At 45.4% G+C, this 22,623-nt stretch overlaps 2 protein-coding genes across 3 annotated transcripts in view; one reads left to right on the forward strand and one right to left on the reverse strand.

The window, feature by feature from the left end:
• KDM8 (lysine demethylase 8) overlaps positions 1-5,160 on the reverse strand; it is a 33,123-nt gene extending 27,963 nt beyond the window's left edge. Inside the window, exon 1 of the mRNA XM_073636720.1 lies at positions 5,083-5,160. The gene's annotated coding sequence lies outside the window, so the exon portion shown is untranslated. The remainder of the gene's footprint in view (positions 1-5,082) is intronic.
• Positions 5,161-5,405: 245 nt separating this feature from the next.
• The window catches only part of SNX8 (sorting nexin 8), a 56,407-nt gene continuing 39,189 nt past the window's right edge, over positions 5,406-22,623 (forward strand). Inside the window, exon 1 of one of the 2 annotated variants that reach the window (XM_073636721.1) lies at positions 5,406-5,514. The gene's annotated coding sequence lies outside the window, so the exon portion shown is untranslated. Of the gene's footprint in view, positions 5,617-22,623 lie in introns of both variants that reach the window. The other variant, XM_073636722.1, reaches the window with a different exon arrangement.

The raw sequence follows: 22,623 nt of genomic DNA on the forward strand, positions 1-22,623 counted from the left end.
GATGAGGAGGCACAAATATGCAGCAATGAAGGACAGTACTGATAGGCATTACTGGTGGGCATGTCTAGTAGGGCTACATTGAAAATAATTGCACTGATTATCTGTGCAGATCTCCCCTGTGCGCAAAGCTGCTTATCGGCTCTCCTCTCCTCACGCGCTGTCAGTGTGAGGAGAGGAATGCCGATAACGACACTTCCTATTTACACTGTGAATGGACACAGCTGATCACATGGTAAACAGCCTACGTCAAAGGTTCTTTACAGTGATTGGAAATGCAGTGTGTCCAAGGGACACACCACCGATCGCCGCGCACGAGTGGCTTGTTCTAAAGGATGTCAAATGACGTCCACTCAAAACAATGAAACCCCTGCCCAGCCTATAGCAGAAAGTGGTACATCACTAGCCATCCATTGCAATTTTTAAATGTTTCATAAATATGTTAAAATCAGCATTTTTTTCTTTGCTAAATAGATACTTAAGGTCCAGTCACACGTGGCACATTACTTCAGGCCTCAAGCGGGTCCATGTTTTCCTGGCACAGGGATACACAGGTGTTGCATGCATCCCTGTTCCGGCGTCCTATTAATTTCTTTTGGGACACACAGCCGCTGTGATCGAATATGACATGAGGGTGAGCCTACATGTCAGCCGCGAGTCCAATGGAAATGAATGGGATGCCGCAACAAGGATTCACACAACACCTGTGCATTACAGTAAGGGGAAAACATGGATATGCATGGAGCCCACAGTAAAGTGCTCTATGTAAATGGACCCATAGAACCTTTAAACATTATTTTTTTAAAAAAACAAAGGCCCTGGAGAATAAAATGGTGACTGTTGCAATTTTTTTTTTTTATGTCATTATTTGTGCATCCTTTTATCAAATGCAATATTTTCAAGAAAAATTACACTTCAATGAATATAAGTGCAAAGACAATACCCAATTCTTTGGTAAAATATAAAAGATGATGTTGCATCGAGTAAATATATACCAAACATGTCAAGGTTTAAAATTGCATACGCCTGTGAAATGGTGACAAACAACAACACCACCTAAAACTCTCATAGGTAACACTCTAAAAGCCTTTATAGGTTATCAGTTTAGAGTTAAAGCGATATTAAAGCCTTGTTTTTTTTTAATAACGAACGTGTTACACTTACCTGCTCTGTGCAGTGGTTTTGCACAGAGCAGCCCAAATCTTCCTCTTCACAGGTACCACGCCAGCACTCCTGGCTCCTCACTCCTGCCAGGCACCCAAGCAGGCGCACTCCTGCATAGCTGCAATGCTCTGCATGCTTTAAGCGGTAGTAAATCCGGAAAAAAAAAATTCCGGGCCCCCTGCAAGGTAATGTCATAATGTGCTAGTATGCATCGCACATTATGAAAGACTTACCTTAACCATCATTTGACTATAAGCTGGGCGGGATCTTCATCGCTCCAGGTGGATGTCATATGACACAGCCGTTGACCGATCACTGTAACGGCTCGATGTTGGTACCATGTGAGCGATGTGACCAATCACAATCAGCAGATCACATGACAATTGAAAACAATGGATGGCTTCCTTTCATGCCATTCATTGTATACAATTATGTTACTAGCTGTGATTAGTTAAAATGATTACATGGTACAGACAGAGCCAATCAAAACTCATCTGTACCGTGTGATTAGCTGTGGCCAATCACTGCACACTCAATAAATCAATTTAATACAGTAAAAATGGTTGCTTATAACCAGTGAAATTCACTGGTATAAGCAAACATAATGTGTAAAAAACCCCATTTCACTTCCCTACGCTTACTTTGGCAACACTGTATTGCTCTGGTTACAGTAGGCACGATTTACTAAGCAATATTTTACAGCAGGCGTATGCGGTAATATAACGCACAGCGTTTTGAAAAAAAAAAAAAAAAAAAGATGCAATTCTCCTTAAAATCTTGCATGCGTTTAATTTCCAAATGATGCTTTAAATATAAGTTATCGCAAGCATCCTGCAAATAGAGATGGGCCGAACACCACCCCCCTGTTTGGTTCACAACATCTGTAGCATGTTCAGAGCAGCAAAATTGACATTTCTAAAGAAAAGAAAAAACGAGTCGAGTCAAATCACATTTAAAACGACTCGCGGTTTCAATTGCCGGCGGAACCCAGCTATTGAAAAAAAGTAAAGAAAATTTAAAAAAAAAAAAAAAGCAAAAAAATCCATATCATACCCTTATCCAAGCATGCAGCCCGGAAGGTCAGGAAAGGGGGAGGGGGGAAACAAGCGGGCCCCCCTCCTCAACCATACCTGACCACATGCCCTCAACATGGCGGGGTGGGTGCTTCGGGGCAGGGCCACCCCAAAGCACCTTGTTCCCATGTTGATGGGGACGAGGGCCTTATCCCCACAACCCTGGCCAGTGGTTGTGGGGGTCTGTGGACAGGGAGTTTATTGGAATCTGGAAACCCCCCTTTAACAAGGGGACCCCCAGATTCTGCCCCCCTATGTGAATGAGTATGGAGTACATAGTACCCATTTACCAAAAATGTGTAAAAGATGAATAAAGATAGGAGGCAGGTTTTGACAATTCCTTTATTAAAAAAACAAAAAATAAACGTCCCCCGATGTAGATCCATCGTCAATCGTGACACCCGCTGCAACACCGACCCCAAAAAAAAAAAAAAAAAAAAAAAAAAAAAAAAAGGGTCAGCTTCTGACGAACGCTTCCCACAGTCTGCCTGCTCCGCCGTGTGACAGTTCTTATATAGGGAAGGGACGGGGCCACCAGGTGACGTCACCGACTGGCGCATTCTGGGTTGGTGACGGCGCCGGGTGGCCCCACCCCTTCCCTATATAAAAGAACTGTCACACGATAGAGCAGGCAGACTTTTGCAGCGGGCGTCGTGATTGACGATGGATCTACATCAGGGGATATTTATTTTTCAATAAAGGAACTGTCAAAAAATGCCTCCTGACTTTATTCACTTTTACGGTGAATGGGTAGGGGTATGTACCCTATACTCATTCACATGTTGGGGGGGGGGAGGGGCAGATCTGATCTGGGGGCCCCCTTGTTAAGGGGGGCTTCCAGACTCTGATAAGCCCCCTGCCCACAGCCCCTACAATCACCGGCACCCACCCCCCCATGCTAAGGGCATGTGGCCTGGTATGGTTCAGGAGGGGGGGGCTTTAGCCACAAGTTTTCAGGTGTAGAGTAACGCTACAGGACGAGGGATACCGCCCAGCTGGTGAGAGTATCATTAATCCACTTTACAACTGCATGTATATGGATGCTTTCTATCAGTCTGTAGCACTCCCCCTGTTGATACCTGTATGAAGATTCATTTAACTGCCATTGCCTCGTTGTACCCTATCTGGAAACCTTTGAACATTTAAGTCAAGCTGTTTGTCACATCTGCTGTAATTTTGTCTGATTGTTAATAATGAGGGTCTGTTTTTCTATATTAGATAGACCCCGCTGAACGGACATACTTAATTAATCTCGATCAGCACACTCAAATCACTCATCCATCCACTCAGTATACCACGTTTATGGCCAATGATTGAAGAAACTTTACTACTAGGAGTCTGTCTCACTAAAATCATTTGTTTTTGATCACGAACTTCTAAGTTCAGTCTCCATTCTCAATTAGCCATACTATTCTAGTATTTTGCAAGTGGTGCCTGTGTGATGTGTAGCCGCGGCTCCCTATGGTTTTAATATTTTGACAACGTTGTCTTTATTTTAATTGGTTTGTGTCAGCCACTTATCTGAGCCTTCCCCTTCCCCCTTTGTAGGTTAATTAGTGTGGTGTATATTTTTGTATTCACTACAGTGTTCGATCCTAGCCCTCTTAAGAGAACTTTATTCTCTAATGCCTCATTTCCACTGAGCGGATCGGTTCGGGTGGGTAGTTTGAATGGCCTAGAATGGTCCGGTCTATTCTGGTGAGCGTTTCCACTGCAAGTGGGACCACAAGGGGCCATACAGGGTTTAGAAAAAATGCCTCAGCATAGCACAGAAGAGGGTTTTCTGTCAGCCAATCAGTGGAATGTATCGTAGCTCCGCCCTAACCGAACCGTTCCATTTTCTATGGCCCCACATCTGAAGCAGGACCCTGAATGGAACGGTTCGGTTAGGTTGTATGGGCCGCTTTCATAATGGAAACACCCAAAATAGCGCACCGAACCGCTCAGTGGAAACGAGGCATTCGTTTTTCTTGTAAGCTCATAGTGCAACCAGAACTGCATCCTACGTGATTCGTTTGGATGAAGGTTTATACATACTCGCTATTATCTCTCATATTTCTAACTACCCACGAAGGTTGATCCAGGCAACCATCTGTTAATTTCCACAATTCCTTCCAATGACAGGGCACAATTCCTCCCAATATTAAAGGAATTGTTTTCTCCCACTGATGCAGGGACATTGTGTACTACTAATGGCCACAGTCCAGCCCCCCAAAAATCTAAACTACAGTAAACTGGCCATTTGTTTAGAAAGTTTGGAGACCCCCGCTATAGGTGTAGGCCATTTTCGTACCCCACGAGGGCTGACTGAAAAACTACCAGGACGTTGCCGTGAGGCCCAGTTGTTTCTGTTCACCATCGTAGGAGTGAACGATTCCTCTGATCCAAACCCACTCACATGAGTTCTCTCTCCCAGGATACAGCATCTCTGAGCTCACCATTTCAGAGCTCGCAGCTGTGATGGCGAAAGTGAACAATACTAGCTGGGCCTCACTTAGCAATGTCCTGAGAGTTTTCCACACAGGCTTTATGAGGTACGTAAATGGCCTACACCTATAGCAAGGGTATAATTCATCTTTAGTCAGAGCTGCACTTTCCATCTACAGTCACCCCTTACCTGCATAGGCAGATTTTTGGTACAGGTGAAGTAACCCTTTAAATAATAATGTAGAATGGATACTGTCACAGAACTACCTCCTCTAACTAAACACTCATCTTCATTGCAGTAAGGTCCTTCTTAGTCATTTCCCCCCTCTTCCTCCATACTCCACCCTACACCTCCATACTCCATACTCCACCTCCATACTCCACCCTACACCTCCATACTCCACCCTACACCTCCATATACCTCCACACAGCACATCTCTTCTTTCCACAGCGCGCGAGTCTCAACATGTGACCACACCCCCCACTCCTATTGGCTGCTGAGCTCATCACGTGTCTTACCGGAGCTATGTGTGGTATAACATGCGGCTTTGTTTCACAATATCATGAAACAAGTGTCACACTCATTAAACTCCCGATACCACCATTCATTAAACTTTATTGTAGAAAATATTTCCTGACCCCTGTACAGCTATCTTTCCCAAACACAGCCCCGCTGTCACACGTGACCGAGCTACAGGAAATTTACTTCCGCCAGTAGACTGGGACCCTGGGACCTATGGAAGGGAAGGAAGTCACGTGGGTCGCAGGGGGCGTGGAGAGAGAGAGTCAGTCACATGACGGGGGCCTTCAGCGCGATACTGGAGATGTTGGAGTGAGCGGAGAGAGATTACAGGTGAGTCTCCGTCTAGGGGGGAGGATCACGTGAGCACCTTTCGGGGTAGCAGCGCTGGGCGTGACGTCACCCGCCTGGTAACCGGTGAATGGCTGGATGAAGGTGTGCACTGTGCTGTGTAGGAGATGTACATTATATGTTTATTATTATTATTATATAGAGTAGAAGAAGTGGAAGCTGCAAGATTACAGCACAGTGTCAGAGGTATTTGTTGCCTGTCATAGAGTTTTTCCAAGTTGCAGTTACAAAATACAGATCATGCCATATGGATGAAGTAGAATTAGAGGAAAAACTTTTATTTTCCATTTTGGATAGAGTAAGGGAGCGTTATAACCCCTGTCAGGTTTATGTCTGCCATCTGTCCCCATTGGAAGGTGTTCCCTCTATTCCTGTTGTGGTGACAACCCAAAAAAAAAAGAGATTTTCTTTAACTTTTGGTGAGAATGGTAAACAGGAGAAATAGAGAGGGGGAATCTCCTTAACGGGGACACACAGACCGCAATAAAATCCGACAGGGGTCTAACCCCTCTCCCCTCCATCTAAACTAAATAAGAAGTTTTGCCTTATAGTTATACTTCAGAAAGGGACCCCAACCAGTGATGAGCTCAGGCCTGCTTGGACTAGGATCTGAACCCACGTGTAGGAAGTGGTCACCTGTATGGACCAATCATCTACAACCTGGGACATTTGTAGCATATATGTGCCCTTTGTATAGATTTGGCTGCAGGTTATACCCCCAGCTGCAGATGATTGGCTGATACAGGTGACCGCTTCCTACATGTGGGTTCAGATCCTAGTCCGAGCACGCCGGAGCTCATCACTAACCCCCAGTGCAGAAAATTCCAAGTATTCGGGGCTCATCCACACCAGGGGTCTTACAATCGCACTTTTTATGGAAAAAATACACTTTTTTTGAATTAAAAAAAATAAGACAACAGTAAAGTTAGCCCACTTTTTTTTTTTTTTTTTTTTTTTTTTTTATTGTGGAAGATAATGTTACGCCAAGTAAATTCATACCCAACATGTTACGCTTCAAAATTGCGCCCGTTCGTGGAATGACGACAAACTATTACCCTTAAAAATCTCCATAGGCGCAAGTTAAAAAAATTCTACCAGTTGCATGTTTTGAGATACAGAGGAGGTCTAGGGCTAGAAGCTTTGCTCTCGCTCTACCGATCGCGGCGATACCTCACATGTGTAGTTTAAACACTATTTTCATATGCGGGCACTACTCACTTCTGCATGTGACCTCGGCGGGACGGGGCGCGTTTAAAATTTTTTTTTTTTTCTTATTTATTTTACCTTTTTTATTTTTACACTGTTCTTTAAAAAAAAAAAAAAAAAAAAAAGTCACTTTTATTCCTATTACAAGGAATGTAAACATCCCTTGTTATAGGAATAAAAGCATGACAGGACCTCTTAAATATGAGATCTGGGGTCAAAAAGACCTCAGATCTCATATTTACAGTAAAATGCAATAAAAAAAAAAATAATGAAATGTCATTTGAAAAAAATGTCCTTTTAAGATCTATGGGGGGGAAGTGACGTTTTCATGTCGCTTCTGCCCTGCAATGATATGGAGACGGGTGGGGGCCATCTTCCCCTCACTTGTCTCCCATACCTAACAACAGGGAGAAGAACCCGATCGCCTCCGCCGCTACCAATGGCTCCGGTAAGCGGCGGAGGGCACCGGAGCGTGGCAGGGGGGGGCCTTTCCTGCCGCCGTTAAAAGTGATCTTGCGGCGAATCCGCCGCAGAGACCACTTTTATCTGAAAGCACACAGCTTGCTGAACAAGAGGATACCAGGGTTATGGCAGCTAGCTGCTGCCATAACATTGATACTCCTTCAATGTAGTGACGTAAAATGACGGCAGGCGGTCCGTAAGTGGTTAAAGAGGAGCTCCAGATGCGATTCGCCTTAAAATCCTCAATCTGCACGAAAGTGCAGGAAACCAACTTCAAGATTCTTACTCGGTGGTACCATACCCCATCTCTCCTCCACAATTACTTTCCGACCACCTCTGCTCTGTGTTGGAGATGCCCAGAGGAGCAGGGGACGTTGCTACACGTTTTCTTTTGGAGGGAGGTCCGTGTGATTATCCAAAAATTCACGGATCGCAGGATCCAGCTTTTTTTTTTTTTTTATTGCACGCCTCCACTATTCCCACCAAAGTTTACAAGAAATCAATAATCCATCACCTCCTGAATTCAGCCGAGTCTTGCATTCCACTCACCTGGAAACAGACACAGCCTCAGACGTTTGGGCTGTGGTTGAGGAACTAAACCGGATGGAGGACTTGGTTCTGACCTCTCAGCAGAAACGAGAGACCTACACGCACACCTAGACACTATAGACAAGTTCATTTATTCTGGGGAAGGGTCTCATTGAAGTGACTCCTAATGATTGAAGGTCCCCCCTTGCCTCTTGGCAACCTAACTCTGAATTTAATCCCCCCCCCCCTTTTTTCCCCCTCCCTTCTCAGCTCCTTTACCCTTCTCGCCCGGCTCCTGCTCATTTAGCCTTCTTTGCTGCCATTTTGCGCATGTGCAGTTTTTAAGCTTGACATGGTGGGTATATATTTACTTAGGTCAAGCCTATTGTTTATATTTTACAGAAGAATGAGTAGTATACTGCATTTGTGTGCTCTAAATGAACTTTTTTTTTTTTTTTTTTTTTTTACTGAAAGTTTGCACTTCATAAACCATTGCACAAATATTTTGAGACTTAAAACATTGGAACGACCACCATTTTACTTTCCAGAGTCCCTGCTTTCAGAAATTATATAAGGTCTGGGGTTTTTTACTAATCTAGACAATTTACATAGATCCCCGTTCTGTCTCTCTCAGGAGTGATTGCGGGTCGCCGGTGAACATCGCGGCCGCTGGCCACGCGAATCGGCTCCAACATCACATAGCGGGCGAGTGCCCCCTATACCCCTTAAAGCGTCCGCCATGCAGCTACGGCGATTCGCACAGGGGAGCCAACCTGCTGCCTTATAACGGTGGCGGCTGGTCAGCAAGTAGTTACAGCGGAAGTTAACTCTGTTCCTCAAATGCTGCTTCTTAATAATGCCAGTGTACTAAATCATTCCAACTCATTCTGCATGTTGATGACCCCCTTTGGATGTTTCTTAATTATTTTCTAGTTGTTTTAAAATTCTTCCTAACCAGGAGAAGCCAGCGCCATGCTAAGTAATGCCTTTCGAGTCCACAGTGCCCTATATATACTTCCGCCCTTTCTGTGTTTCCTTGCTGTAATCTCTCGCATGCACAGTCCGCTGTGTGATACAACTGATCTCCGCTCCTGTGTGCCGTGTTATGTGACATTGCAAGTCCCACAAATCTCGCAGGATCTTGGCGCAGTGCGGCACAGAAGGGATGACAGAGCCACTGCATAGTAATGAATGGATTTGCGGCACAATGAGCGGGCTGTGAATCGGGGGAATTACGCACATGCGCCGCTGATGTCACAAAAATAAATTGGGCAGATTACAAGCAAACCGAGCAGGTTAGGCGACATCTGCACACAGCGACATGTACAGTGTTTACTAATGATTTAAATAAGGAACATTTATGGGGGGGAGTTTACTTCCACTCTTACATTAGCGTGTTTCCAAAGTCACACGGTTTCCAGTGCGACTTTTGGTGTTCTACTTTGATCTGACTTTACATTCTCTGGACCAAAGTCACATCAAAAGTCAGACCAAAGTAGTGCAGGAACATTTTCTGAAGTCAAATCAACTTCTATAGTGTCAGTGGGAACGGCTCTCATAGAAATACATTGAATTTCACATGTCCTGCGACTTGGGGTCTCACAAGTCAGATCCCAATGGCCCATACACACGATACGAAAAATACCGCTTTTGAAGCGATCGTACGATAATATCGTTAGTACAGAGCTTTCGAGAGCCGATCACGACAGTTTATCCGATCGGACAAACACGGGATTTTTTTTTCTCGCATGATACCAGATCGTACGATTTTCATTTAATCAGTATAGTTGTCGTTCGAAAATACAATGCAAATACACAACACATGACGTGACTTACAATTTTTTTTTTATTCTGTCTGACGAGAGTTTTCATAACTTTGGTAACCTCTCCATTTTTGAAAAAAAAGATGTCGTCCAATTTTCAGATTGTGTGAAAGGAGGCTAAGCTTTGACAAAAAAAAAACTCAAAGCTGATTGGTTTCTATGCAGAGCTGCACCAGAATGTGCACTTTCCAGTTTTAGTAAATCAACCCTAAACTGTCTGCATCCAGGCGCACCCATTCATTGCTATACACAAGTAAACGATCGGCTGTGTGGTTACCAGTATACAGTGCATGCTCAGATGTGTATGCAAACACCTGTTACTCGCCGGCCCAGAGATAGGCTCCTTGTTAATGGTGTGCAGCCCTCCATGCCGATGTGAATGGGCCTCCACTTCTCTAGTACAGTTAGAATGACAGTTGACATCCTTTCGGTTGCCCGGGGCAACATCACCGAGTTTCCTTTCTTTACGTTGTACATATAAAGGTGTAGAAAGTTTCAGCCATCTTCTGGTTTTTCCCTCACACTGGGTATAATGTCGTTTTTGAATAAGAAGCTATTAGACGTTCTATTCCCTTGCTGGTTGTTGGAAGGTATTTTTAGAGTTCTCTGCATTAGAGATTTATAAGCACAGATGCTCATTTCCTCCCCTCCTGTATGAAAAGAGGCCTTGTTAAAGGAAAGCTTTAAAGTCCATATAAATATGTAGTAGTTTGCGTCGGGGCCTCCACCCTAGGTGGGAACGCTGACTAACCTGGAGCCTTAGCTAAGTAAGTGACAGGTGTGCATATAGAGGAATTGTCCTGTGAGAAGTTGTCATCTGGATTTAACATTTTGTAGTTCCAGCTGATTTTATTAAGCATTTCATCTAACAGTTAATAGGTACAAAAGTGAGGTAGGAATATGCAATAGTTACAGTGCCTTGAAAAAGTATTCATACCCCCTGAAAGTTTCCACATTTTGTCATGTTACAACAAAAACATAAATTTATTTTATTGGGATTTTAATTAACATCCTGCACTCTCACGCCTCAGGTCAGCCCCAATTCCTGCACCTTCACACCTCAGATCACTGTCCCCCCTGCACATCTGTCCCACCACTATAACCCCCTGTACGTCTGTCCCACCACTGTAACCCCCTGTACGTCTGTCCCACCACTGTAACCCCCTGCACGTCTGTCCCACCACTGTAACCCCCTGCACGTCTGTCCCACCACTGTAACCCCCTGCACGTCTGTCCCACCACTGTAACCCCCTGCACGTCTGTCCCACCACTGTAACCCCCTGCACGTCTGTCCCACCACTGTAACCCCCTGCACGTCTGTCCCACCACTGTAACCCCCTGCACGTCTGTCCCACCACTGTAACCCCCTGCACGTCTGTCCCACCACTGTAACCCCCTGCTCGTCTGTCCCACCACTGTAACCCCCTGCTCGTCTGTCCCACCACTGTAACCCCCTGCTCGTCTGTCCCACCACTGTAACCCCCTGCTCGTCTGTCCCACCACTGTAACCCCCTGCTCGTCTGTCCCACCACTGTAACCCCCTGCTCGTCTGTCCCACCACTGTAACCCCCTGCTCGTCTGTCCCACCACTGTAACCCCCTGCTCGTCTGTCCCACCACTGTAACCCCCTGCTCGTCTGTCCCACCACTGTAACCCCCTGCTCGTCTGTCCCACCACTGTAACCCCCTGCTCGTCTGTCCCACCACTGTAACCCCCTGCTCGTCTGTCCCACCACTGTAACCCCCTGCTCGTCTGTCCCACCACTGTAACCCCCTGCTCGTCTGTCCCACCACTGTATCTCCCTGCACAGCTGCTCCACCGCCGTACCCCCATGCTTTTCTGTCTCACCACTGAACCATCTTCTCATCTGTCCTAACACTGAACTTATCTGCTCATCTGCCCCACCGTTGTACCTCCTGCTCATCTATCCCACCAATGTACCACCTTTCTCCTCTGCCCTGCCACTGTACCCCACTGTAACCCCCTGCTCATCTGTCCCACCAACGCACCTCCTTTCACATCTGTCCCACTGCTGTACCCCCATGCTCTTTTGTCTCACCAAAAAATAAAGTGAAAGGAATACTGCGCTGTGAACCTGCAACCTAGCAGCCAGCACGGCTTGTAGACAAAAAGCAAAAACTATGAATAAATAAGTGCAGCACTAAGGTTGCAAAAAGCAAATTTGCATAAACAAATGATATAAATGTGACTTAAACATAAATATATCAAATAAACAGAGATTCATACATGTTGAAATGTGAATCAAACAAAGAAAAAGTGAAATTTCTGAAAAAAATGCTAGGGGGTCGTCGAAACGCGTCAGATGTACCTCCTGTTTGCATCGCTCTTTGTTATATACATGCTTTTTTCTACTCTTCCAAATGTGAGTGTTTTATTCTATTTTTAATAAATTGCCTTTTTTTTTTTTTTTTTATACGGTATCACGCTATGTTAGCCCATCTTTTCATTGCATGATATATCCCTCCTGAAATTTACCATCCACCCTCCTCACGATGATTGGAGCCTTCAAGTCACTATTCAGTGACAGTCCAAGGTCGATTGATTGATACAGATCTAGGACCAGTTGTTTCCAACAGATGTGTTCAAACTAATAAGCTCTGCAGATTTGGGTGGTGTAAGCCCCGCCAAGTCAATAAGATCTGGTAAGCCTCCCCCTGTTTTCGGTGGTGGTACTTCTGTTTTTTCCTTCACAGTTCATACCGGTGATTGGAATCCCCCATATGTCTAAAGGAACTACACATCTAATTGGATTTCTTTGGACTTTATAATTCACCATTTTCCTTTTTTGGACTTTGTTTATTGTGCAGTTATTATACTAGCACATTTTTCAGAAATTTCTCATTTTTTCTGAGTTTGGACTCACATTTATTATGTGTTAATCCTTGTTTATTTGATGTGTTTCTGTTCAATATTAACACCCTAATTTCTATCTCTCACCTTATTTATGGTATAGTCACCATACTAGCACATTTTTCACCATACCAGCATTTTTTTCAGAAATTTCACTTTTTCTTTGTTTGATTCACATTTATTTATGTTTAAGTCCCTTCTCATCTGCCCCAACACTGAAACCCCCCCCCCCCCCGCTCATCTGTCCCACCACTGTAACCCCCTGCTCATCTGCCCCATTATTGTACCCCCTGCTTTTCTGTCCCACGACTGAACCCCGTTCTGATCCCTCCCACTACTGTACCTCCTGCACATCTGGCCCACAATTGTATCCCCTTGCTCTTCTCTCCCACCACTGTAACCCTGCTGCTCATCTGCCCCATCAATGTACCCCTTTTCTCATCTGCCCCACCATTGTACCTCCCTGCACATCTGCTCCACCGCCGTATCCCCATGCTCTTCTGTCTCCCTACTGAAGGACATTCTCATCTGTCCTAACTCTGAACCCATCTGCTCATCTGTCCCACCAATGTACCTCCTGCACATCTGTCCCACTTCTGTACCCCCTGCTCTTCTGCCCCACCTCTGTTCCCCCTGCACATCTGTCCCACCAATACACCTTCTTTCACATCTGCTCCACTGCTCTACCCCTCCCCCATGCTGCTCATCTGTCCCACCACTGAACCCCCCCCCCCTGCTCATCTGTCCCATCACTGTAACTCCCTTCTCATTTGGCCTAACACTGAACCCCCCTACTCATCTGCCCCATCACTGTACCCCCCTGCTTTACTGTCCCACTGCTGAAGCCCCTTCTCATCTCTTCTACCACTGTACCTCTCTGCACATCTGCCCCACCGCTGTACCCTCCTGCTCTTCTGTCCCACCTCTGAACCCCTTCTGCTCATTTTCCCCACCGCTGTACCCTCCTGCTCATCTGCTCCACCGCTGTACCCTCTTCTTATATATGATATGCATGATATGCAGAGTGGTGAAAGGAAGCAGAGATGAGACACATCTACCTGTCCTGGCACACTCATCCTGCTGATCCACCTCTCACATCCAGCCCACGTGCTTGTATGTGATGTCACATACAAGCAACTGGAATGGATGCACAATGATGAGCTCAGGTCAGGGGTATTTTCTCATAGCAGTGGGCCTGTGTGCAGGATCATAAGTTAGGCCCCCGCAGCTGAGAAAAAGTGCACCGCAGCAAAAGTTGGGTGTGATTTTTTTTTTTTTTTTTTTTTCCATGCGCTGAATACTATAAAACAATATTAGTGCAGCGCAAATGATTGAAAACAGTCCTTATAGACAAAATTGAAAGATTTCTCGTGGTGAAAGGGAAGCTAATCCTTCTCCATGAAACACTGATAATCTCCACCCCAGTTGCATAAATGCGCTTACCAGAAAAGGTGGACCTCGTAATTACAGGAGATCATACAAGAATGGGTTCCATAGGAGCTAGATGGATGCTGTGCAGCCTCTCCGAATATCCTCTGTGATCACCAAAAATCAGCTCTCCAAAGCAGAAGTGAAATAATTGGACCTCTGGTATGGTAAGGTATGCAGCAATCCCAAAGATGAAAGGAAAACTTCTAATTGTATTCTGTTTTATAAACAGTTTATTTAAATAAACTAAAGCACGTGCCAAACAGCGCAAGTGAGTAGATAAGATTACAAGCTAAAACAGCCTGTTCGCATCCGAACAGCTGTGAGATGGCAGGTGACGTCAGAAGCTAAGCTCCGCCCCAGTACATGGCGTTACGTGCAATGGGACTTCGTCAGCGAGGGTGGAACTTGGTTGTCACCCTGGAGCCCAATATACACGTCGACTGTCAGCAGGGTGTGTGCGGTAACCGGAAGCGGAAACCACTTAAGGAATCAGCGTGATTCTTAGAGACACCGACTGGAGACATGGCTATTGGCAAAACCTAAAACAAATTACAATATATTTGCAAATAAAAAATATATATAAAAGACTGTAGAAAAATCTGCATAGCTTAGCAGTGATCTCCATTAGCTACCGGGATCTAATGTATAAAAACTATGGAGCATATGCATACAATTAACAGGTATAAATGTGTGTGTGTGTGTGTGTGTGTGTGTGTATATATATATATATATATATATATATATATATATATATATATATATATATATATATATATATATATTGTAATAGTGAGAGTCCCTGTCGCTATAAAAATGGGGTTAAAGTGGACATAGGGTATGCACATTTGCTTGAGGCAAGGCTTCAGAGCATAAATGTGGACTGGAGAAAACTGCTTTTGCAGCTTTCTCCAGGTTTTGAGATCCACCAGCAGATTGACTGGTCAGGTGTGTGTTGGGCTATTTGTAGACACCTGACCATAGTTCTGGGCTCCACCCTCCCGAGGAGTCCAGGCAAGCAAGGGAGAAGTGTGCATGTCTGCACAGGTCTGTCAGAGTAGACAGAGGGCCCAAGCCTGTGGGCTGGAAAAGGAAGCTGGAAAAGAGTGCTGAGGTACTGGGTGTACAGGAACTCCGTTATAGAGCCGAGAGGGCTGAAGCATAAGTCTGAGCAGCAGTGCTGCTAAAGAGAGCCAGGTGGCTTGGTATTTCTGATTGAACTTACATTGTTGCTGTGGAAAGCTGAAACCCCTGTGTGGGCAACACTTCTGTTATCGGACATTTTCTTTCTTTAATAAAAGTGGGCCGACAAGCCCTTAAAACTGCGTATCTGGCGTGGACTCGGCTCACTGGTAAGCTCTACCTTTTAAGCTAAACCAACCCCCGATGTTACAAGTGGTGGAGAATGCGGGCAGAATACGGTGGAATCCGGGTCCTTGCTCCACAGTGAGTTCAAGTCAGGAACTATTGGCTGTGTGTGGAAGTGCAGCCAGGCAAAAGGCATTGCGTGTTGCAGGTGGTGTACCTGTGAATGAAAAGTCAAATTTTTTTTTTCTCTGCTATGAACTGTGTTTGTGTGCATGAGACAGCACAATCTGTGTGTGCACTGTGCAGGTGAGGAAAGCTTGCATGAAGTGAAAAGCAACTTGCTCTAAAGTGACAGTACTTCATTTTTTGCTGGAGGCCGCAAAAGTGCAGTGGAGTGACTGCGAATATGGAAAGTCCACCAGTGTTTGAATCGGCTGTGGACTGGTGCAAACGGCACCTGGCAGCGCTGGACAAAGCTACAGAGGAAAGAAAGCCAACCCTCAGTGTAAGGGGAGAGCGGCTGGATGTCCATAACTGGAAGAGGGGTGTTGTTGCCCCTGGTAACGCTGCTGCAGTTAAAACAGTAGCTATTGTGAAAAATGTCAACGTGTCAGGATCCAGCAGAGAGGAGCCCATGCTATTTACAAAGAGAGAGGCTGATCAAAGGCTGAGACCAAGAGTGGTTGCCCGTAGCAACAGAGAGGAAGCCAGTCGGGCTGTCTGTGTACCATGGGGTATGTCTAACCAGGATCGTGGCAAGTGGCTTCAGGAGAAGCCGATACATCATGTTGGAGAGAGCCAGCAAAGTTCTGCTGGGAGAGCGCGATCTCCCATGGCGACGAGAGTGAAAGTGGTGCCGGACAGGAGAAGCTGCAGAGGAGATTTGGCTCAGCGTCCCCGCAAAGAGGCTTGTGCGTTCCAGCCAGCTGGGAATCGCCAGGAGAGAAGCGCTCTGGGAAAAAGTCGTCCAGTACCATGCCTGGAATGTGGCCAGCTGGGGCGTGGCATGTTTTCTTGTCCTAGGTTCTGGAATTCAGCTGGAGATAATATTGCTGAGAAAAGGTCTTTATCTGCGGGCCCAGATTCCTGTAAAAATATGTTTGCAGTCACCCCTAGCAACAAGAAGGAGTTTCCTGTTGTGTCGGCAGGTGGTGCTAAACAGTGGGAGATGCCTGCTGTAGTTTCATCCCGTGGCCACCAGGGGGAGTTGGCCAGTAAAAGTGCAGCAGAGGATTGGTTCATAAGACAACGTACTCAAATGAAGATGGTGACCCCAACTACTGCGGTGGGTAAGACTGTCTTTAATGAAATGGTGGCTGGAACTGTTGATTTCCGGTATAAAAGGACTGGTTACAAGACTGTCCCTTATGATGTGAGAGTGACCCCAGTTAGTGGGGCCACTGAATGTGTTCTTGAGGGTGACTTGTCCCTGTTCAGTACCCTGTGCAGTGGGGAGGCAGGGGTTAAAGTCAAACCTGCACCTGTGTGTGCATCTCAAGAGGAAAATAGTGATGTGTCTAATGTCTGCCAGTCTCAAGTTGGCGGTGGGCTAGGACAGCCTGCAAGAGGTACAAATGCTGTCAATGTTGATGATTATGGAAAATGTATTGATGTTGGGAAACCCCCAGGTTCTTGCAGAGCAAAAGCTGTAGTCAAAAATGGGCCATTGCCCATAGCAACTGGTAGTAAGACATCACAGTTGTCCCTAGACATCTCCAGGGAACTTCATTTATTGGAGCCGGAGGTTGCCCTGGACAACTGCGATGTCACTCTGGTGGGACAGTGTGGAACTGTACCGTGTAATGGTAATGTGTTAGTGCAAACTGCTAGTACTAAAAATGTGCAGGTAAATGGTGGGTTAACACAACCTGTGAAAAATGCAAAGGTGTGTGAGGTTTATGAAGCACCAGCCGAGCAAGGTGGTGAACATGGTATATTGCAACCTTCTGTGTTAAAACATGTATTACCACAGTCTGACATGATTCACAATGATTTGTGTAATGAGCCTGAGCCCATCTGTTATGTGTCCCCTTGGGCGGATGGATCGGTTCTGAGGAGTACAGGTGAATGGAGCGCACAAACAATGGATTGGGATAGTTGGAGTAAAAATCTTATCTCCCTGATAGATGAGGTTTTTATGCACAAAACTGAGGTTGTCATGGAGTGTCAAAGTGACGTTGTCACTGGTAATGTTCTGGAGCCGTTCACTGATGCTGAACCTGAGAAGTTGGGTATGAGTCCAGCACCTGGCAGCGCTCTGGGTGAGCACCAGGCTGTGGTTACCTCCAGCTGGGAGGATGTTGGTTTGACAATTGCAACTTCTCAAGTCTCAGCCAATGAGTCTCTCTGCATTCCCAATGTAATGAAAGTCCCCAGAACGGACTTGGGTCTGGGATTAAGGGTCTGGTCTGTAACCAAAGCATTAAAGGAGCTGCTTAAACTTTGGGATGTACAGCCAATCTATATTGGGGTGTCTCCTCCACAGTCAGATGGCCTGGTACTGTGGAGTACCACTAGGTGGAGCACTAAATGGCAGGCTGTACAGAACAAAGAAGAACAAGACAGGAATGGTTTATTCTTGAAAGTATTACTCTTGTTAAAAGTTGCTTCTGGGTATGCTGCTGGGTTAATTCCTGAAAAAATGGTATATGGGAGATGCTTTGGAGAAACTAAAAATGAGTCAATGTCTGAGGTTTCACCTCCTAACAGCCCGATGGGAAGCATTTCTGCGGTTATGGTCCAGGGTGGTGCTGGTCAGTTGTCGGTGAAGGGCGCGTATACTGCACCGGTGGAAAAACCACGTGAGATGGAAGGGCCGAGCATGGACCAGAAAACAGCAGAAATCCTGACCAGGGCTCAGACAGAGGTGGTTAAAGAGACTGGGGTCACCAGTCCAATAATAGGTTTATGTGACAAACCTGATATGGTCCCTGAGACAGGGAAATGGGTAAAAAGTGCAATAAGGTTGGTACGCGGATCAGACGAGAGCTCGCCTGTTCCGGTTTTGGATAGAAATCCAGGTGGTATTAAAGGTCAAGTGGTAGGACAGCTGTCTGCAGAGTGGGTGAACCCAGGGGAGGTGACATCCTGTGAGGTTCCTGTGGGTGATGGCGGCCCTCCGGTATGTGTGCCCTCTGCAGACTCTGCCCTAGCAAATGCTGAAAAAAAAGGCATTGGTGACATGTGCAACATTGAGAGGTGTAATGTTGGTTTGAAAATGTCTGTCAATGATGAATCAAGTAATGTGTTAATGGTACATTATAATGTGGTGTCCAAAGGTACAGGTAAACCTGGTAAACAATTAGTGACTGCTGAGTCAGGTACCAGAAATAAGAGGAGGAGTCCCGTTAAAAACACCATAAAAATAGGCCCCCTACAGTCTCAGAACAGTAATGCTGAGAGAGGTTTTGGGAAACCAGGAAACTTGAAGCGGGGAGGCAAAAGAGTTGGTAAACCCAAGAGACCTATTGTGATGGGGAAAACGGGTACCAGTGAGGGAAAAGGTGGTTACTCATCAGGCGTAGTGTCTGGAGGAGGTTCTCTACAGAATCAGGTAACTGAGTTGGAAGGAAGTAGCAGGAAAGGCAGGGGGCCAACAGAAAAGAAATGTGAGCTCAGGAACCCCAAGGACAGAGGGAATAGGCTGAGTATAGGGAAATGTAGGACCCTGTTAAGATCCAGGGTGGGACGTACCTGGAAGCGCACCCGAAAAAAAGGTTGGGCCTACGTGGCTGACAGCCAGCGCAGAGGTGTCCCAACCATGACGGGTGCTGGTGTTCCTCCCTCCGGATCGAAACAAAGGGGGGGGATATGTAATGGTGAGAGTCCCTGTTGCTATAAAAATGGGGTTAAAGTGGACATAGGGTATGCACATTTGCTTGAGGCAAGGCTTCAGAGCATAAATGTGGACTGGAGAAAACTGCTTTTGCAGCTTTCTCCAGGTTTTGAGATCCACCAGCAGATTGACTGGTCAGGTGTGTGTTGGGCTATTTGTAGACACCTGACCATAGTTCTGGGCTCCACCCTCCCGAGGAGTCCAGGCAAGCAAGGGAGAAGTGTGCATGTCTGCACAGGTCTGTCAGAGTAGACAGAGGGCCCAAGCCTGTGGGCTGGAAAAGGAAGCTGGAAAAGAGTGCTGAGGTACTGGGTGTACAGGAACTCCGTTATAGAGCCGAGAGGGCTGAAGCATAAGTCTGAGCAGCAGTGCTGCTAAAGAGAGCCAGGTGGCTTGGTATTTCTGATTGAACTTACATTGTTGCTGTGGAAAGCTGAAACCCCTGTGTGGGCAACACTTCTGTTATCGGACATTTTCTTTCTTTAATAAAAGTGGGCCGACAAGCCCTTAAAACTGCGTATCTGGCGTGGACTCGGCTCACTGGTAAGCTCTACCTTTTAAGCTAAACCAACCCCCGATGTTACAATATATATATATGTATATGTGTGTGTGTATATATATATATATATATTCACACCCGCGGCCATCTCGTACATTAAATACACAAATCATAAAAAAACAAGTAAAATGCATAAATATAAACTAACAGAAACAGCATGTGAACATAGAAACAGACATAATAAAAACCTCATTACGATATTTATTTGTTGGAAATAAAACAATTGAGGTCAAACTCAACGTTTAACCCTCTAGGGACTGCCACCAGGGTTTCATGAATCCATAGGGACTCTCGGTGACTGAGCTGCCTAATAAAGTTGCCCCCCCTCCAGTGTTTCGTGACTTTTTCTATGCCCCAAAACTGCAATTTTTTAGGGTCCCTATTGTGGCAAATTCTAAAGTGATTTGATACATAATGTGTCTTGAGGCCCCTTGTAATGTTATTCACATGCTCTGCTATGCGGACTGCCATGGGTCTGGAGGTTCTCCCCACGTATTGAAGTCCGCACTCGCACTGTAGCATGTACACTACTCCTACAGTATCACAAGTAATCAAATTTTTAATCTGATAAGTTCTATCAGTGGCAGTGTCTAGAAATTCTTTCTTTTTCTTGACATTGAATTTACATTGTCTGCATGCTGGGCATTTTCCGCATGCGTAGAACCCTGACATGAAGTTGAAAATTCTATTATCTTTAATCACAGGGGGATCCATCACACTAGGGGCTATAATATCCCTCAGGGTCGGTGGTCTCATAAATGAATCTAGGGCGGGCAGGAAGAGTTGGGCCTAGGATGTTATCCTTTTTTAAGATATCCCAGTGTCTCAAAATGATTTTTTTCCACCTTCTTGTGTTGGATATTATAGTCTAGGATTATCCTGTACTGAAAGTCATCCTGCTTGGCGTTCTTATTCTTATTAGAATCTACTACCACAGTGGATCGCTCCATATTGTCCACCCTTTCCACCTCCTCTGTTATAAGTGCCTTACTATATCCCTTTTGTAGAAACCTTTCTGCCATGACATTGGCTTGTGAAAAATAATCATTATCAAGGGAGCAGTTGCGCCGAAGACGAATAAACTGCCCTCTGGGGATATTAAGCAACCGTGAATTATGATGACAGCTATCTAGGGGAATGTAACCATTCCTGTCTGTTGGTTTAAAATAATTCTTTGTTCGATAAGCACCTTTTTGTGTTTGAAAATTTCCAAATCAAGAAAGGCTATGCTTGAGGCATCAGCATTCCATGAAAGACGGATGTTCTTAGTATTACCATTAAGCCAGGACATGAATAATTGGAGGCTGATCAAATCACCCTCTCAGATCATGAACAGGTCATCTATATATCTTTGGTCTGCTACCAAAGACACACTCATCCTCCCAGAGTGCCATAAAAATGTTTGTGATGCTCGGCGCGAACCGAGCGCCCATGGCAACTCCGAGCTTCTGACGTCACCCGCTGCCATCTCACAGCTGTTCGGATGCGAACAGGCTGTTTTAGCTCGTAATCTTATCTACTCACTTGCGCTGTTTGGCACGTGCTTTATTTTATTTAAATAAACTGTTTATAAAACAGAATACACTTAGAAGTTTTCCTTTTATCTTTGGGATTGCTGCATGTCTTACTGTACCAGAGGTCCAATTATTTCGCTTCTGCTTTGGAGAGCTGATTTTTGGTGATCACAGAGGATATTCGGAGAGGCTGCATAGCATCCATCCAGCTCCTATGGAACCCATGCTTGTATGACCTCCTGTAATTACGAGGTCCACCTTTTCTGGTAAGCGCATTTATGTACCTGGGGTGGAGATTATCGGTGTTTCATGGAGAAGGATTAGCTTCCCTTTCACCACGAGAAATCTTTCAATTTTGTCTATAAGGACTGTTTTCAATCATTTGCGCTGCACTAATATTTTATAGTTTGTTACATGGGTTTGGTGAATCCCTATAGTGTTCAGCTTGCACCTATTTGTATTCTTTAGTTTACGCTGATTGTTCCTAGTTTATAATATGTGCTGAATACTGGCTGTGGCTTAAAGGTACACAGAGTGCAGTGGTTCAGTAGTAAGTGACGCAAAGGTTCAGGATTAATTTCAACAAAGTTCCCAGAAGCTCAACAGTAATTCCACAAACTGACACCTAATTGTGGTTTTCTCAATCAGTGAAATCCCTTCTTTCTGAGATTGGTAGTGGCAACCAAGCAAATCATCTTACTCCCAGATGGTGGGCGGGGCAAGCAGGACTGTGATTGGCTTTAGCAGTGGCCAATGACAGTCCTCCTCCTGCAAACAGGGACCACCCCCCCCCCCCACTCCCCCAGCAGAACTGCACCCAATCTCTTCCCCCATCACAAAAGCTGACGATCGCAGCTAGAACCAAACAATGTTTCCCATCTTTTACAATGTGTGGGGGCACAGTGCCTCCCCCTCAGTGCAGGTGCGGTGTGGGGATTTCTGAAATTGGAATGCATTAGTGTCTCACTGACACTTCCCTGCACTGCTGATGGGGAGGGAGTCGAGTGCCGCTTGCGGCACCAGTGGCGGGGGTTTCTTACCCCGTGATAGGCCAACACAAAGTGGCATATAATTGTGAAGTGGAAGGAAAATGATAAATGGTTTTCAACATTTTTTACAAATAAATATGTAAAAAGTGTGGCGTGCATTTGTATTCAGCCCCCCTGAATCAATACTTTGTAGAACCACCTTTCACTGCAATTACAGCTGCAAGTCTTTTTGGGGATGTCTCTACCAGCTTTGCACATCTAGAGAGTGAAGTTTTTGCCCAGTCTTCTTTGCAAATTAGCTCAAGCTCTGTCAGATTGGATGGAGAGCGTCTGTGAACAGCAATTTTCAATTCTTACCACAGATTCTCAATTTAGGTCTGGACTTTGACTGGGTCATTCTAACACATGAATATGCATTGATCTAAACCATTCCATTGTAGCTCTGGCTGTATGTTTAGGGTCGTTGTCCTGCTCTCAAGTCTTTTGCAGACTAACAGGTTTCCTGTATTTGGCTCCATCCATCTTCCCATCAACTCTGACCAGCTTCTCTGTTCCTGCTGAAGAAAAG

The sequence above is a fragment of the Aquarana catesbeiana genome, linkage group LG06 (assembly GCF_042186555.1).
Source record: "Aquarana catesbeiana isolate 2022-GZ linkage group LG06, ASM4218655v1, whole genome shotgun sequence".
In the NCBI taxonomy this organism is placed as follows: domain Eukaryota; kingdom Metazoa; phylum Chordata; class Amphibia; order Anura; family Ranidae; genus Aquarana; species Aquarana catesbeiana.